This window comes from Cyprinus carpio, chromosome A9 (assembly GCF_018340385.1).
Source record: "Cyprinus carpio isolate SPL01 chromosome A9, ASM1834038v1, whole genome shotgun sequence".
In the NCBI taxonomy this organism is placed as follows: domain Eukaryota; kingdom Metazoa; phylum Chordata; class Actinopteri; order Cypriniformes; family Cyprinidae; genus Cyprinus; species Cyprinus carpio.
The window spans coordinates 16,094,911-16,113,738 of NC_056580.1; the positions used below are offsets into that span (position 1 = coordinate 16,094,911).

At 37.2% G+C, this 18,828-nt stretch overlaps 1 pseudogene; it reads right to left on the reverse strand.

Annotated features, from left to right (window-relative positions):
* Positions 1-18,828, reverse strand: part of LOC109065347 — a 47,842-nt pseudogene that overhangs the window by 14,629 nt on the left and 14,385 nt on the right.

Genomic DNA, 18,828 nt, shown 5'->3' on the forward strand with positions numbered 1-18,828 from the left:
ATTTCATTTTGCACAAATAAAATTAATAAACTTCCAAATAAACAAATAAAAGAAATCCATATTAAACGTTATCTTATATTGTATAATTTGGTACAAATCATAGCATGCATTATCCATATTCCACCCAAACGTTTTATAAAGGTCTGGCTCCTCATGCTTTCATATGAGGGGTCTAAGAAACCGAATGTGTGGATGTGTGTTGAGCAGCTCCACGTTCAGATTAAAGGAGAAAAACAGGTGAAGGTTTCATAGTCCATCTATATATATTTATATCATGCTCTCGATGGCGCCGCACACAGCTGCTTCAGTGCTTGGCTCTCAAGTGTTTGTACTGTTTTTTGTTTGTTTTTACTGTTTTTTTTGTTTATCAAACATGATCAGTTTCACCAGGGATGAACTGCTGAACATTCAGCAGAACACACCACAAAATCTTTTACCGGATTTCAATTATTCGGACGTTTTACTGAACGTTGTTGTCGGGGGCGCAGCGGCACTGATCAAATGCTTCAGGACGCGCAGACGGGGGAAGCGAGCCGGTGCGCTCATCAGACTCTCAGGAAGCTCGGATTTCGAATGTCGTTGCCTATAGTCCCATCTGGCAAATCTCCGCTCTCTACCCAACAAACGGACAAACTCCTTCTGCTCTCCCGGACAAATAAAGATTTCTCACACTCTGCTGCTCTGTGTTTCACGGAAACCTGGCTGAATGACGTCATTCCAGACAGCGTGCTCCATCTGCCCGGCTTTCAGTTGTTTAGAGCAGATCGCGACGCAGAATCAACAGGGAAATCGCACGGCAGCAGGACATGCTTTTACATCAATGAACGGTGGTGTACAGATGTAACTGTGTTAAAGAAGATGTGCTGTTTAGACCTAGAAGTGCTCTTTGTTAACTGCAAGCCGCTCTATTTCGCAGCGGGAGTTTCACTCGCTCATTCTTGTGAGTGTTTACATCCCTCCGCATCCGCACGTGAGCCTGGCTTTACAGAAACTCGCTGATCAGCTCACAGAGACAGAACAACAACACCCGGACTCTGTTTTAATCATTCTTGGGGACTTTAATAAAGCCAATCTCTCCCATGAACTCCAAAATACAGACAGCATGTTACATGTCCCACCAGAGACAGTAACATACTAGATCACTGTTACACCACAATAAAGGATGCATATCACTCTGTTCCACAAGCAGCTTTGGGGCGCTCTGATCACTGTTTGGTTCATCTTATACCAACCTACAGGCACAAACTTAAATCTGCTAAACCTGTAGTAAAGACTGTAAAGAGATGGACCACGAAACAGAGTGGGCTTTAAAAGCCTGCTTCGACCTCACTGATTGGAGTGTTTTTTTAGCTGCTACCACCGATCTGGACAAACTCACAGAGACTGTAACATCCTATATTAGTTTCTGTGAGGATATATGTATTCCTACCAGGACTTATTTAACATTCAACAATGATAAGCCATGGTTTACAGCAAAACTCAGACATCTTCGTCAGGCCAAAGAGGATGCCTGCAGAAATGGGGACAGCGTCTTGTATAATCAGGCCAGGAACACACTGAACAAAGAGAATATATCTACAAAAAAGTTAACACCTCCTGCAACAGAACAACACATCACTCACAAAGACTCAACTTCAGTGTGTAAAGGACTGAGAACCATCACAAACTACAAGACACCATCCCCCTGCACTGAGGTGAATCAACAATTTGCTAACGACCTGAATGAGTTTTACTTTAGATTTGAAACTCCCCACACCCATTCTGACCATCTCTCTACACAACCGTTAACAACACCTCCTGCAATCCCCCTCTCCTCCCCTCCTGCACTACGAATCAGTGAGGATGATGTGTGCCAGGTCTTAAGGAAGAACAAAAGAAGAAAAGCACCAGGCCCAGATGGCGTTACACCAGCCTGTCTGAAAACCTGTGCTGACCAGCTGGTCCCCATCTTTTCACAGATCTTCAACAGATCTCTGGAGTTGTGTAAAGTGCCCTCCTGCTTCAAACGCTCCATCATCATCCCCGTTCCAAAGAAACCCAAGATAACAGAACTTAATGACTACAGACCTGTGGCTCTAACATCTGTCGTCATGAAGTTATTTGAAAAACTGGTTCTGGCTTATCTGAAGGACATCACTGGACCCTTACTGGACCCCCTGCAGTTTGCTTACTGAGCAAACAGGTCCATGGATGATGCAATCAACATGGGATTGCACTTCATCCTGCAACATATGGACAAAACAGGGACTTATGTGATGATCCTGTTTGTGGACTTTAGTTCGGCATTCAACACCATCATCCCAACAGCCCTCCAGACCAAACTGACCCAGCTCTCTGTTCCTAGCTCTATCTGTCAGTGGATCACCAGCTTTCTGACAGACAGGCAACAGCTAGTGAGACTGGGGAAATTCATGTCAAACAGCTGCTCCACCAACACTGGTGCCCCTCAGGGATGTGTTCTCTCCCCACTGCTCTTCTCCCTATACACCAGCGAATGCACCTCAAAAGACCCCTCTGTCAAGCTCCTGAAGTTCGCAGATGACACTACAATCATCTGCCTCATCCAGGATGGCGACGAGTCTGCTTACAGACAAGAGGTTGAGCAGCTGGCTGTCTGATGCAGGTCTTAACAAACTGCAGAAACAGTTCTACTCAGCCGTCATTAAGTCTGTCCTGTGTACTTCAGTAACTGTCTTGTTTGGTTCAGCTACAAAATCAGACATCAGAAGACTACAGAGAATGGTTCGGACGGCTGAAAGGATTATTGATGCTCCCCTGCCCACCCTTCAAGAACTGTATACATCCAGAGTGAGGAAAAGGGCACTCTGGATCCCTTACATCCAAGTTATCCCCCCTTTTTGAACTTTTGCCATCTGGCCTGCGTTTCAGAGCCGCAAATACCAGGACAGCTAGGCACAAGAACAGTTTCTTTCCCCAGGCAATCTACCTCATGAACAGTTAAATGTTCTCCACTTATGCAATAAAAACGTGAAATATCCTTATATTTATTTGTTACCCCTCCATCCTAGTACAACCCTGCATCTCACTCTATACTATTCCATTATCATCTATAGAACAACTGTTCATACAATTAATTAATTAATTAATTAATTAATTTATTTATTTTTGTCTTCTGTGTGTGTTGTTGTTGTCTCTGTGTACTGGAAGCTTATGTCACAAAAACAAATTCCTTGTATGCGCAAGCACACTTGGCAATAAAGCTCTTTCTGATTCTGATTCTGATATTTAATATATATATATATATATATATATATATATATATATATATATATATATATATATATATATATATATATATATATATATATATATATATATATATCTATGGCAAAGAGGGTCCTGGGTGACTAAACTAAAAGAACACAAAGAGGCAGAGAGAGACCACAGAGAGGATGTATTCATCGAAATCCAGTACTAATACCCTCAAAGGCACAGGATGATGTCTGTGACAGCACTGCATTGATACATCTCAAATAGGACAGCATTTGTTTATTACACTGGCTCATGCTCTGGTGCAACACGTTAGATAAGGATTATGAAAAAATCCTTGGATTATGAAGAAATGAAGGATGTTCTCTGTGTTCCTATGTGTGTGTGTGTGTAACATAACCCCAAAGATTAAGACTCATAATGCAGCAACTAACACTTTGTACAGTCCCTGAATCTAAAATACATATTCATTTGACATTTCCCTCTTCTGCAAAAAAACTCATCCCATTCTTATCCCAGAATATAATTTTTTGTTTCATCAGGTTTAGAATGAGGGTGAGTATACGATGACCAAATTCATTTTGAAGTTAACTATTATTGTTAAACACTGCAAAGCACACAAAACAAAACAGCGTATGTAAATATGTATTTTAGCAATCATTCACATTTTAGTTAAAAGATGCTATCTTATCCAGGCAACTTATCAAGATCAAGATTCCTTCTACTAACAGCTGAAGGAGGTTCACATGCTGTTATCTTGCTTCTAAAAGCTTCACAGCAAGGTTTTTGGGAGGTCTTTTTTATGTGTACATCCAGCCCAATCTCGTGGCAATTCGTACATATTTTACGAGGTGACTAACTCGTATGAATTCATACGACCACACTCATATAAATTCATAAAATTTTTGCCAAATCATACATATTTTACGAGTTGCACAATTTATATGAATTTGTATGAATGACTTAAACCAAACCCCGCCCCTAAACCTAACAAATCGTATAAAATCGTACGAGTGAAGTCGTACAAATTCGTACTAATTAGCTACCTCGTAAAATACGTACGAATTGGTCATGAGATAGCATTGGTACATCTCATAGGAATGCTCTAAGATGAAGGCTTTCTTTTAATTTTTGTAAAAAAATATTATTTTATGCATGTGCTATGAACAGTCCTATGTAAATTAATCAATTAGGGATAGCAGTAAAGGTAATTTATCACTAATGTATGTATCTGTTGTGGCTACTTTCAGAGCCATATTTTTATCCTTGATTTCTATTTCAATTAATGTCATTTCACAATTTTAGCAAGAATGTGTTACCGTTTCAATGTTTTCTAATCTTGCTATATTTAGTTAATATTTAAAAATATTTTATTCTCAAATCAGTGTCAAACATATGACAGGTAAACTTGGGCCCAACATGTAAGCTTATGTTTTTTCCTAGGCAGTAATAGCTTATATGTACAATATCTCTTTATATGCATATATACAACAAATGCCTTTCAAAAATAAAGAAATATTCACTTGAGTGAAAATTGTGACAAGTAGCTCAAGAGTCATTGAAGATTTCAAGATTTCTGCCCCATTAACATTGAGTATTTATCCAGCAGATATCAATAGGGTATACAGTACTGTACAATATCATGTGATTCACAGAAGAAAAGGGACATTTACATGGATTCTATTGTTATGTCATAAAAAGTAACTTACAGTGCAGTTACTGCAGCAACCAGTTGGCTAAGTGTCTAGCTGAAGGACACAATAGGTCATAAAATCATGAATCCTCATGAATACTACTGGGTTTCACATCTGGGCTGCTTGCCGAGCTCATTAAGCTCTACAATACCATAAAAAGCACTGACCTTTTCTAGTGCAGTGGATGGAGAGATATTCAAAATATATTCAAGTTATTCATTTTCAAAATATTTAAACAGAAAGCATTTCATTGCTAACTCATGCTTGAGTCAAATTGGAGTTGCCTACATTTTCTGAAAATTATTACTATGTGCATCAGATTTCTTTGTGTATATTTATGTCAACATTTTTCTTCATATTTTTCTTCAAGGACTGGAGGGTGGGTTAGGAATGCGAATGTAAGTGTGGGAATGACAGATATGGTGCATGGAATAGCAATCACAGACTCAAGTACATGTGAGCTGGATTGCTAATATATCTTGCATGAAAGCACAAGGTAATTTCAGGTTGCAGGCTTCATATTTATACCAGCTCTGGGCAAAAAATTTTCTTAGGTTAGTCAACTTGTCCAAAGCAACATAGCCAATGGTAAAAACAAGGAATTTGTAAGTATCAGATGATGTTGTGAAAATCCTAGAATGCTGCCTACTGAGAAAGCATTTTAGGGGATCATTGCAAGATGAAAAAGTATGCTTATGCAGCCTTCTAAGATATGTTGTTTTGGGAAAAATTCAAAGGCACGTAGCCTCGGGAGATAAGGCAGAAAGCTCAGTGAAAAAAAAAAACAGAGAAAGAGAAACATACTGTACATAGTAAATATTTCATTAATTCGAAAGTAATACATAAAAAAAGTTTAATCAAACTAAAATGGACTATTTCACCCAATTTTGGTGAATTACTATACTAAACTATACTAGTATTGTGTTGAGCCTCCTGTCTGCTTTGAGTGTTTTGTGTGTTAATAAATTAGCCTACTTTTGTGGCCTGTACAGTTCATAGTTGATGGTTGGTTGGTTGATTGATTTTTTGATTGGATGATAACCCTTGATGAACCTTGATGTACAGCATGTAGGTCTATCACTTTCAAAGTTCCATTTCAATTAGAATGCTGCAATAAGATGTGGTCAAACATTAGCAAAATGTATGCATAATTTTGTGGCAAAAAGGTTCATTGTTCAGTGTCAATTGTGTAGCAATCCATGAACACAGAAGTCACTTTTAAACCAAGCAGCTTTCTATTGGTCAGTGTGACGAATTTGTGTGACCAACTTAAATACAAGTAAAATTTCAACTGAATTGACTGTATTCCGCAGGTGAAAATGGCTGAACAATAGTAAATGTGACTTCTCATTTAGAAGGTAGCTGCTTACACAGGCAGCTCACTATGTTTACAGCTTGCATGTCACGTATTGGCAAACACATTAGAAAAACCATATATCACCTCTTCATCAACAGCAGCTGAATATCGCAGATAATATATGCATTAATATGCATAACAAAGGAAGACAATTAATGAGAAATTAAAGCCAATGAGCCGAATGTGTGTGTGTATAAAGGGGGGAGGGGGATAGTTACTGTTCAGCAGACTTGAAAAATTATATGGGAATCCTCCCTTGAAACAATCAGAACTACAGATAGTGGGAGGATAAGATTCGCTGAGCAAGTGGAGTGTGTGTGTGTGTGTGTGTGTTAAGGTGGTTTTAAAAGAGTGATTATTTAGCTAATTTATAATGTCTTAATTATGTCAGAAATGATACATTGATTTTAATGGATGGTGTGTGTGCATGTGTGGGCAGTTTTTATTGTATTGGCCTGTCTCAATATCACATAGGAAGCACAACTAATAGTGACAGGTAGGAGGAATTTAAATGGGCTTTGAAATCGCTGTGAAATTGTAATACAGAAGCCATTGAATAAGTCAGCATGACTGACACACAGAAATGTATTTGCACTAGCTGTATAGTGTTACCAATGAGCTTTGAGTCTGTATTTACTGTAATTGTTTCATTTTGTTTTCAGTTTTCCACATTTAGCAGCACATTTTTTACCTGAATAATAAAAAAAGTGTGAGATTTTTGTGCCACTAGTGACACCAAATATAATTGCATGGAATCTGTTGCTTTAAAGTCGGGTGCCTGGCAGTGTTTAAAACATGTTTGAATGCAATATACAATTATTGTTCAACAGTTTAAGTACAAAAGAACATTTGGGGCCTTTATTAAATCAAGCACTTTTTAAATGAAACCAGAACAAATTTCTGCATAAATTTTTCATGTGTGTGTGTGTAAGGTGAATTCAGGTAATTTGGGAAACATTTTGCAATTGAGATCACTGGCAAAAAAAAATGGCACAATTATCCTAAATTATCTCCTGAACCCTACTGTTTGTGTGTAATCTCACCCAGTATAGCCAGCACAGTGTTGTCCTTGAGCACTTCCATGGAGCCTGAGCAGACAAAGTAGATGGCCTGCAGAGCGTCACCCTGGCGAATGAGGAACTCTGCTGGAGCACAGAAGGAGTTTTTGATGATAAGCGACAGAGAGCGCAGACACCCTCGACTGGCCGACTCAAACAGAGGCAGCTGGAGCAGCTCTTTATTCAGGTGCATAGCAATGTCAGCCCGCAATTCATCTGGGAAGTCCTTCAAAAGCTGGGAGAGGACAAAGAGATCTTTTATTTGAAGCACTGACTTTTACTTCTCATTCTTGAAAAGCATAAAAACTTTCGATTTACAGTTGATCCTCAAGGAATCAACTGCAGCAAAAAAAACAAAAAAAAACAACTGTAGATAAGTCTTCTACTTAGATTTTAACGGGAGATGATATTGATATCAAAGCAAAGAGACAGTTGTGAGTTGGGCTCTTTGAATACATTGTGAGTGTAAGATGGAATCTCTTGTTTATGAGCAGATCAGAGTTATGGATGAGACAGAAAATGGAAAGAGAAAATAAATCAAATGATAAAAGATAAGATTATGGATTATGAAACAGAATGAGCAATAGAAAGAGAGTGAAGAGAGAATAAAAAAGGATAATACGCTTTAATCTTAGACAGATGCATCAAATCACACTAGTGAAATCAAGAAGGCCAATAATAAGCAATGCAGATTGAAATCAACTGTTGTATAGAAAAGGAGCTAAAATTACATAAAATATAATACTATGAGCATATTATTTCATTACAAATGTTTTTCAGATGCATAAGTGTTTTTAAATGCAAAATGCATTCTCTGTAAATCTTAAAAACTTTTTCTCCTGGAGGTCATGGAATATCGAATCAATTTTGCCAGAGTAGCCAAGTTAAGCCAAGTTAACATGCTACTTTGTACTTAAAATTATGAATTTACTATCAAAATGGGATCAATAGGATTTTTTTTTTTTTTTTCATTTTATTTTATTTATTTATTTTTATTTTTTTTATTGCCAGAGCAGGTCAAACAATTAGTTAGATCTTTACTTACATATCATTTATTTTTGCACAGGAAATTAGGTACTTATTAATGAATGCAAATTCCACAAATACAGTATATTTCAGTGTCATATAAAATCAACATTCCTTAAAAATCCAAAAAAGTACACTACTTATGAAATGTACCAAGAATTTAACAACGTTAACAAGTGTCAGAGCTACTGATCCTCTCAGCATCAAGAAACCAAGAAAACCCAACAAGGTTTCAATGAGTAAATCAAAACAGTAGTTCAGTAAGTCCCAGATGACTGCACATACTGCCCGCACTTTCAATACAACAATTTGAGCATGATTTATAAATTGTGAACATGATAAAAGTTTAAAAGTACTACCTCGCTGACATCGATGCCATTGTTGACAGACCATGTGGTCTGAAAGCACTCCAGCATGCGCTGCGCAAGGGCCTTTGGCAGTCGATGCACGCGGATGAAGTCTTTGAGGTCTTTGGTACGAGTATGATAGAGTGAGCGGCGTGAGTACATCCTCTGAATAATGGCCGTCACGTTACCGAAGACCGCAGCATGCATGAGTGCTGGGGAAAGACACAAAGAGCAAACATTTCAGGTGACTTAATGAATTTGAACAATGACATTGTTGTGCTTTATTTGTTTTGTTTTGCACCAATTCTTTCAAGTTTTCAACATCATGACAGCAGGTTAATAAGGATGTACATTTAAAATGGAATAAATCTGTTTCTTTAAACAAGTTTTCAAAATGTTTAATACAAACATATATACCTCCCTATACACTTTTAAGTTATAAGGAGTTAAGGTTTAGTCAAGGGGATCAGTTTACATCTTGCTCCAGCCTGTTTTCTTTCTATTGCTATACTCTATATCTATAATTCAGTTTACTGTTTCCTCTTCATACATTCAGTTCAGAGCAACGGTTTTCATTCCACCACCATCTCTAAATCATCTATTTGTTTAACATTGTGAACTTTGCCAACATGAGTGTAAGCAATCGAGAAGGATTGGAGAGTACTCATGGAGTGCTAATTGAAGTCTACATAAATTGTTGCGGAAATTGCATGCCGCTCTTCTGTTCAAGAGCTGCGCTCAGCATAAGTGGCTGCACCTGGGTTATATGCCTTGGATGAGATTTTTGATGAACTCCATGAAAATCTTCAAAAGTAAAAAGGGCAAAAGAATTATTAAAACCCTGTTTCAACCACCTGATTCCTGTAGGGAGGACAAATGAGTTCTCTTGCTGAATTATACAATTGTCTGTCCAAGACAGGAGGGAGATTATATGGAGACCTTTTCTTAATTCTCGGGTTTCAGTGTGGTCTCAAACTGTGCAGCCAATATGAACTCAAACATTTCTCATCAAATCATTTATGGTCACCACATGAATTTTATACCTCCTTTCATGATTGGAGGCACTTATTGAAGAGGCACTTCAGAAAAGGCATATTCCACAAATACTGTACACTGTACTGTACACTGTATATTTTAGATTCAACTTTACTTAAAAATCTAAAGTTATATTTAATACACTTTGGTATATTTATTTTTTTGCTTCTACATAAAAATTATCAAAACTTTGGCAATAGAAACAGCAATTCCCATAGAAAATTAATTGAAAAAAACTTGTACAACAGTTTGACCTCCTGAGGTTCAAGATGATTAACAATTTCTACATATTAAGCAACTCTTTCACTGACCATTAGTATTATGTTCTTATTTATTGCATTATGTTTTTGAAGCATATACCAGTGTTACTCTATGTGAACTTGGAAATTGAACTGAATCAAATCAAATCAAACTTTTATATATGCTAATTAATTTTAAGAGAGCATTGTTAAAGTGATGGCTCACCTAAACAATGATAATTTTGTTATTCATGTTGTGTACACCATGACAGAATTTTCCGTTTTTGTTTAACCATTCCTTTAAATGAAGCATATCCAAGAAGTTAATTAAGTCTAAGCTAAGGAAGCAAAGCTAAGCTAAGCTTAGCAAGCTTAAGCTATGAAAGCACAGCCTCTGGGAAGTAAAGCTTTCCTCTGGATTAGGTGGTGGACATTATATTGTAGTCTGATTAATACAATAAATATATGCTTAATCGTTTCACATAATTATGGTAATTTTAGGCATTTCAGTGTTCCCGCAAATACCCTCTGTGTGTATAATCTCTGTGTGTGGGTAGGAGCCCAACTGTCAGCTGGCTGGGACAGAAATGGCCCTTAGTGGTAGGATTTGGTGACAGATTTGTTCAGTGTGCATGTATGTGAGTGTGCATGGGTTCAGCCATCCTCATTTGGCCCTCTTAAGTGCAGTGAAGCCTGTGTCTCTCTCTTCATGGCCCAGAGGACATGCCTTAGAATTCAATCCACTCTCTCACCATCTCCCTGAAACCCACATAGGGCACATGCGGCTGAAAAATCATTACCGCTGTCTCAGCAGATAACAAACCGCTCCATTTCAGTGGCAGTCGAATCCCGAGGTTAGAAGAAAACGGCTTTAAACTGAGTTAAACTGGTTAGGATGTATAAAGGATGACAAAAAATCCACAGAAATATGCCAACACTAAGGTTTTGAACCATACAAATGAAAACAGGATGAATTAAAACTTTAAGGTCACTCGTTTTGCAATTAAACATGAAAGGAACATGTCGTGAGACATACAGTACAGAATGTTGTCCATTATCATAAACTGATAAATGCACGAATACTGGACAAATATTTACTCAACCAGCACTACTTCTATAAATATGGTTGAAGATTCTGAGGTAGTTTAACTATGGTCAATAAACCTTACCTACCACTGGGAAATGTGTGGAAGATAGAGATAATCAATAAGTATCAAAGCTTAATGAATAATATGGTCAAAGGAAATGCTGGTGCTCTAAGAATGGAGCCCCTGTGGGAAATGTAGATTAAAAGTAAATGAGGTCAGATGGACGCACAAACTTAATCGTCACTGCTAAAGACTACTCCAATAAAGCAAATCCACCTCTGTGTCTTATCTTACGAAGAATGCAGTCCTTTGGGAAATTCAGTGAGCCTATAGAAGTTTAGACCTTGGGGGAAATGCACTCATTAGTGCACTTGATGTGGACTTGTGGTCTTCTAGTCTTCTTTTGCATGTCTATGTGACGTCTACATAATTCTAGGGAGTCCTATCTATGAATTTAGAGCTGAAAATGGGTGTTCATGAGTTGCCCCCCCTTTGTTAGTTTATCACAGCAGTTTCATGAAACGTTATATTGGCCAAATCATATGGGAATGCATGGTAAAAAAAAAAAAAAAAAAAAAAAAACGTTTAATGTTGATCACGGTAATTTTTTTTAGACTACATATTATTTATGTTTTCTTGTCTTATTGTTGTGCTTTCATTTTGTGCCTTTTCAATATTTAATCACATTGTTACTTTGCCAATGACCTGGATAAAATGTTGTTAAATAAAAAATAAAAAAAACAATTAGCTGACTTATGTTTTTCAGTATGTCCCAAATGTGCACTATTACAAATAAACAAACACACCAGTTTGTAATTTTGGGGTTGTGGAACCATCATAATCTTGAAACATTGTAAGTGTTAAATCATCACTGCTTGAGAAGACTAAATCATTTTATGAATATTGATGTCTGGTGGGGGTGGGAAAGATAACAAAGGGAACATTTAGATCCCCCCAAGCTAAGAGAAGTTATTAAACCATGTCTTTTACACAACAATTAAGGAAACAAGAGCGGAATTCTACCAGAGGGGCACAAATGCACTTGTCCCAGTATACATGACATTCACATCAACCTTCAAGATTTAATTTTCTTGTGTTTAGATACACATTCCTGTTAGATTTCTATTTCCCCAAATTCTTGCAACAGAATCCTGACATAATTTAAAAATTCTGAATAATTTTCTTTAAAAATTAAACATTAATATATATTTTGAATTATTTTGTTGGATTGGAGATATTACCTGGAATTACTGTTAGCTGATGCCCTATTTAGCATAATGAATATATCAGCTTTGCCATTGCAGGAATAAATGGCATTTTAATATATATTCAAATATGACATTTACTTTAAAACTCTAATAATATTCACAATATTTTTAAATGCAGCCTTAATGAGCATAAGAGACAACTTTCAAGAACATTAAAAAATCTTACACTTTTAAGCAATAGTGTATATTGATATTTTAAACTGATCAAGAAAAAAGAACACTCAAAAAAAAAAAAAATTATCAATATTTAGAAATCAAATATGTACATCCCTGTAGCAAAGTAGTAAATCCAAAATCATTTAAAAACGTGGCGACCATGTTTTTGCTTGCACTTACCTCCAATCAGCATGGTGCAGATAGAGAAGATCTTCTCTGAGTCAGTATTAGCTGAGACATTGCCAAAGCCCACGCTGGTCAGACTGCTTAAAGCGAAGAGTACAGTGATGTCACATATGAACTCCGAATTGAGGGGCCCGCCTCCCAGTACGGCTCCAGTCTGTCCTGCGTTTTGAAGTGCCCACTGGCCCCGCTCCTGTTGTGTTCCATTGGCTCGAGTTCCCCACAGACTCATGTCCCACCAGATCAGTGCCATTCCACTGGCTTGAATTGACCACCAATCCATCCAAGATGGTGGGGCGCAGTGAATCAGGAATGAGGGATGCAAGAGGGGACAGAAAATAGGGGGTGCCCAGACGTTTACCCAGCTCATGCAACCAGCCTACGAGAAAGGAAGAAAATGTACCATTTACTTATTTGGCATATGTTTTGACCTGTGAAATTGTCTAGAATGTTCATAATTAATCATAATGTAGTTTTGGTGATTGTTCTAACAATTTATTTTTTTCCATTTGTGTTTGGCACTATAACTACCCAAAATGCAATAATGTTGTCACTCTAATAACTTTTTTAGTGAGTACATGGCCACTGTCCAGGGTTCTTAGGTCACTGTCAGAACTGAGCAGATACAGAGTGACTGTCCCTGTCCATGGTGCTGAACCTGAAGCCATTTTCAATATCAGTTGGCTTGCAGTAGGCTGAACTCCTCTGGAGACTCTACTTTTGTTCCCTGTCTCTCTACTTTCTATACATTTTCTTTCTCTCTTTCTTCCCTCTCTGCTTTTTTGTCAGTAAGTGTCTAGTTTGGAGGTAGTATAGGTACCATATATGACATTTAGAAGTGATATTTTTTGAGAGAACCAGAAAAATTGTCAAGGAGACAAAAAACAAGATCAGAAAATGAATGATGGAGATTGAGGGGGAAAAGGTGCCAGAGAACTTCTTGCTAGCAGTTGTCAGGGAAGGTTTAATGCACAATCACACATGACAAAACCTCCTTTACAAATACACAAACAAACATTCACTTCTCTCATTTACACAGCGACCAGCTTCAGTTTTACATTACCTTGCTCATGCATACATATACCAGAAACCTGGGTCATCCTTTCCTGAAATAAAACCACATCCAAAGTCTTCACTTTCTTTGTCTGTAATGTGTCCTCATGGGCTAATAGGCAGTGTTAAAGTGTCCTTCATATGTTCTGGACACCTTATTGGCTAATATAGATATCTGATTGCTAACAGTCCCTTCCAAAGTTCATCATGTTAGTATGTGCAGAGTTGATGCTTATACAGTATCTGTATTTTTTTCCTCCTTGTGATCTGGTTTATGTCTACACTGTTTTAAGATAAAGATTTCCATGGTTTTGTTTAGATCAAGGATGTGTTATGGAGAAGTACGCAGTTCCATTTCCTTCTCACTTTCACTTTTGCTTTCTAAAATCACTTATTGGACCAGGGAAAAAGAGCATATACAATGACTACAACTACCAGTAGTATGTAATATGCCTTACAACCATAACTTGAGAGAGAAAGATTTGGATATAATATTGAATCGGCTCCCAGAGTCAAGAGTGTTATAATTGCCCCATTACACAAACATGGTATTAACCCACTGTATTTGAAATGAGAGGCACACCTCAAAAGTAATAATATAATTGCTTTAATACTTATAATATTATGCAATAGTTTTCACTTTTATATGGTGATAATGGTTTAGCTAGTAGGAATAATGTGCATTTAACAGACCTTCATTGTGAAGATTTAAATAACTTAATTTTATCTTCAACTTTTATTTAGTTTTGTTAAATGTTAAAAATTGTGCCCCAAACTCACAGCCATGATTAAATCCTGTATAGTAGCTGCACTCACTGTTAACGTTTTTAACCAACAACTAACCACAACTCCTTTTCAGAGACCAAAATATATTATTTATTTGTCACATTCAAAGGACATCAAAACTTAATATGTGCCATGTGTGTGTGAAAGCTCTGGATGGTCTGCCAATGGCTGGGTGCTGAAGCTGGTATGTATTAGTGAGAGTGTTTTCCCTCCAGACTCAATGAGAGTTATGCAATGGGTTTTGACAATTCAATATGCACTTGACGGACAAAGTGCATACTTATTTGTGAAAATACAGCCATTCACAACCAGTGACTGACAGCTTACAGTATCTACAATGAATAGAACAAATGTAATATGTAATACTAGCAAAGAGCACTGCCGAAGATTAATATTATACAAGTAATGCTCTCTGATGGAGCAGTCTTGAGAAACATATACTTAACCTATCCTGCTGTTAATTTAGGGTGAAAATATGAATAGAAAGTGTCTCAAACCACTAAGGTTACGTTGGGTTGTTAAATCACCGCAGGAGGAAAAAGGGACAAGTACACAAGATAAATACATTTGAATATCTAATATGCCTAATGGTAAGTATATGTTTTATATGGTTGGAGGTGCACATTATTGTTATTCCTGGCATGAGCTAAGGATCCAAAGAGAAGTCCATTGGTAATGACATGTGTAAAAAGCAAAGATAGCTCTTTGAGCAATGAGAAAAGACAAGTAGGAAGGAAATAGGATTTCTTCAAGATCGTGTTAGCTTGGGTTAGGGGTTGAATAAAGCGGGGATGTACATTACACTCAAAGCAGGATGGAGGAGTCAGTGCTGGATAAGGAGGTAAGGAGACTGAATGTGCAAGAAGAGGATATTAAATTGATGTACAATGATAAGACGAAAGGATAATATGTTCTAGCAACAGGGATCTCTGTTCTCTTCCAAACCACTTGAAAAAGAATCAAGAGTTTTGACTGATTTGACCAGTATTATTTTGGGAGCCAAATTCGAAAATCCTCTCTAGTCTCTCAGGTCTGCTGGGCCAGCTAGCCATTAAAAAGAACAGTGTTCTGCTGAGGGTACCGATGGCAGTTGAAATGATCGATAGGAGAAGGAAAAATAAAAAACGAACACGAAAGAGGGAGTCACAGAGCAGAGTCACAGAGTTCAATCACCTCTTGGGGGAACCCCTCAGAGAAACCGTTTCATTATTGCTGATTATGCCAAAACTACAATCCATTTACTATACTGTGCGTCCTCTTATGTCCCTATTTCCAAAACAGATAGACAGCAGTACTCAAAATTACTTCAATATTTCATTATCATCAATAACACTGCCTCACAAAGGCAAATGATAATAACTGTAAAGAGCCAAGCTGAAACTGGTTCTCACCAGATATAAAACAACTTCTTGTAAATCTGGTACACTTCCAAATTCTACATTCGCCATTTGAAAGCCGAACTGTCACACATTTGAGACTCATTAAACACTGCATGCGTGTTGTATTTCAGTGCTAAAATATTCCATCTGATGTGCAGAATGCTACAAACTTCTATTTCCACTAGCAAAACTAGACGTGTCATGACAGCCTCATCTGCTTAATATTTAATGGCTGGGCAATGTAGACTGGGTTGAGAGGGAATGGTGGGTAATATTGTTGGCACAACAGCAAAGACTGGATATTGGAGTAGTATCCCTGAATTTAAGGAGAACATGTGAATGTAATTGAAACCACTGGCTGGCAGCCTGTGTGGAACAGTGGTCAGGGCTTAGATGTGCCTAAGGATTTGCTGATGCTGAGGCCAATCAGAATCACTTTCATTAGATATGACAGATGGTGTTAGACTGTACGCATATTGCAGGCAATTTTCTATGAATAATTGCTCAAATGGTATGTGCAAATAAGTTGGACACTCCCACATTTTAAGGTTTAAGTAATTCAATAACCTGAATCACTCATATATCACTTGTTTTGTTCATGCACGAATCGTTTCAGTGAATGATTCAATGACTCTCTCGTAAAGACAATTGTCAACACCTGCTGCCGTAACTATGTAACCTGGGGGAAAGATTCAGTAAAAAGTCAAATCAAAATAGAACTTAACTAAATGTTTTACAATTAGTTTAAAGGACTCCTAAAATATCTTGTCTAGTTTTATCTTGGTCAAGAAAAAGATGGATGACCTTTAATGAATTAAGTGCCTGTGAGATTCATTATGTCAAGCTCATATCAAATGTCATCATACACTCTTTTCTCACAGCCATTTCTTTTACCTTGGTCCCTTTTTCTTATTCATGTGGAGGTATTCACAGGGGAGACTAAGCGAGAGGTTCATTTGTAAGTCAGACTGATGCAGTAATTCACCTTGTTACATGGACAAATGTGAAAAAGGTAAGTTTGTTCAAGACATGACCCATCTTGAATGATGTGAAGAGAATGGACTTAAATCAAGACGGTCTCATCAGTGTGCTGTTCGCCCGTCAGTGCAGAGAAATTGTTCTGTCCTTCTGTCAAAACGCATTATGTCCTGGCCTTTTTTCTTATTCTTCTATTCAGGTGTTACCTAATTTGAAAAAGTCATTTGTACCTGTATTACCTGTATTTGTACCTGTATTACAAATGCAAGATATTTATAATAGGAGGCCTTTAGTAAGGCACATAAAAAGGTTGTTGTACATTTTCAATGTAATGAGAATATTAGTGGACAGACACATTTAATAATGATCCTTGTGTATGAGACACTGTGAAAAGAACTCTTTCACATGTGAAAATATATGAGATGGCCTCAAACAAGCCTCAGTCGATCTGTTACACAGCAGTACTTATGCTAAGAAGATAACTGCCCTATTTTTTGTTATGTTTTTTTATTTTTTTTGTTTTTTTTCTCTCATTTCACTTAGAGTATGGGGTTTCATAAATATCTAATAGAAGATATTCAATATTTTAGGAGTTTATGTTTGAGGACATTTTCTAGTTCAGCTTAGCCAGTTTAAAAGGGATAAAAAGTGCATTTGTTAGAAGACCTTAAGAATCTGTTTTTGAATGAATTTAAACTTAGTTGTTTTAAACTTGAATTTAAACTTGATTCAAAGGTCGGTACGCTCTGTTGACAGTTTTGTAGGTATGGCACTCACCAATGTCCCCAGGAACCAGGGCGGTTCTCAATCTCGCTGCGGCCGATGACATACCAGACACAGTCCATCCAATGTGCCAGCAACGCCGAACATAGACATAAGTAATGTGAGGACCACTGCGGCTGTACTGGGGAGTAGCGCCTCCAGCTTTTGCAGCAAGCGAGAAGCCGTAACAATCGAACTGTTTTCAGCAGAGATGAACTCAAAGTACTAAAACATACAGAAGATTGAATACATAGGCTCAAAATGAAATCATAGAATAAACAATCATTTAAGATGGGCATGCCCACAACACATGAAATGTGGTCCTCCCACAAAGGGGTGAGGGCCGTTAAATCCTTCTTAAAACAAAAATGTTTAGATTTATAAGGTTGTGAATAACAAGTTGGATAATAATTATCTCACAATATAAGCAAAATTTAACACTTACCACACTGACATTGAAGGGCGTACAACAGGGTCAAAAGGTAGCGCAGCCAATCAGGTCCACAAAGAGCCAGGTGGTGACGTAATGCACACAGATAGAGGCGCGCATCATACACCACCCTGGCCTGATGTGCTCACAAATGTGGTTGCGAAAGTTGTAACACCAATATCTGTCACAGGGATATAAGAAAACAATATTTTAGAAAACTTAGAAGATGACATATTTATTTGTTTACTATATCACAGAAAACCTCTATTTTATTCATTACTTGGTTCAGTGGACAGGTTATAAAAGTTTGGTTCTGGGTTCTACTGACGATTAATGTAAATTTAATGTAAGTTGCAATTAATAGAACTTAAAAGGTTTAGTAAATGTCTTTTGGGAACTGGTAGCACAGAAAAGCAAATAATAAAACAACTTTTTTATGTAGGAGATTTTATGCAAAGTTTCGATGATACCAATAGTTGCTCTGTGTGTATGAAATGTGTGTATGGAACAGTAACAGATTCTGTCACTGAACTGCTCTCAAAACCCGACCTGACTTACTGTATCCTCACTGACTGTTGGAATTCTAATATAGAATGTAATGGCATAGAAATCTGGATGTTTTGTCTAATGGGTTTGTATATCTTTCAACAGTTTAGTCTACAGACAGAAATTCTGACTTTACTAATAAATTAATTTGACAGTGGGCCTTCAGAATTTATTCTGCACTATAAAACATCTTTAGAGTTTAGCTATTTGCT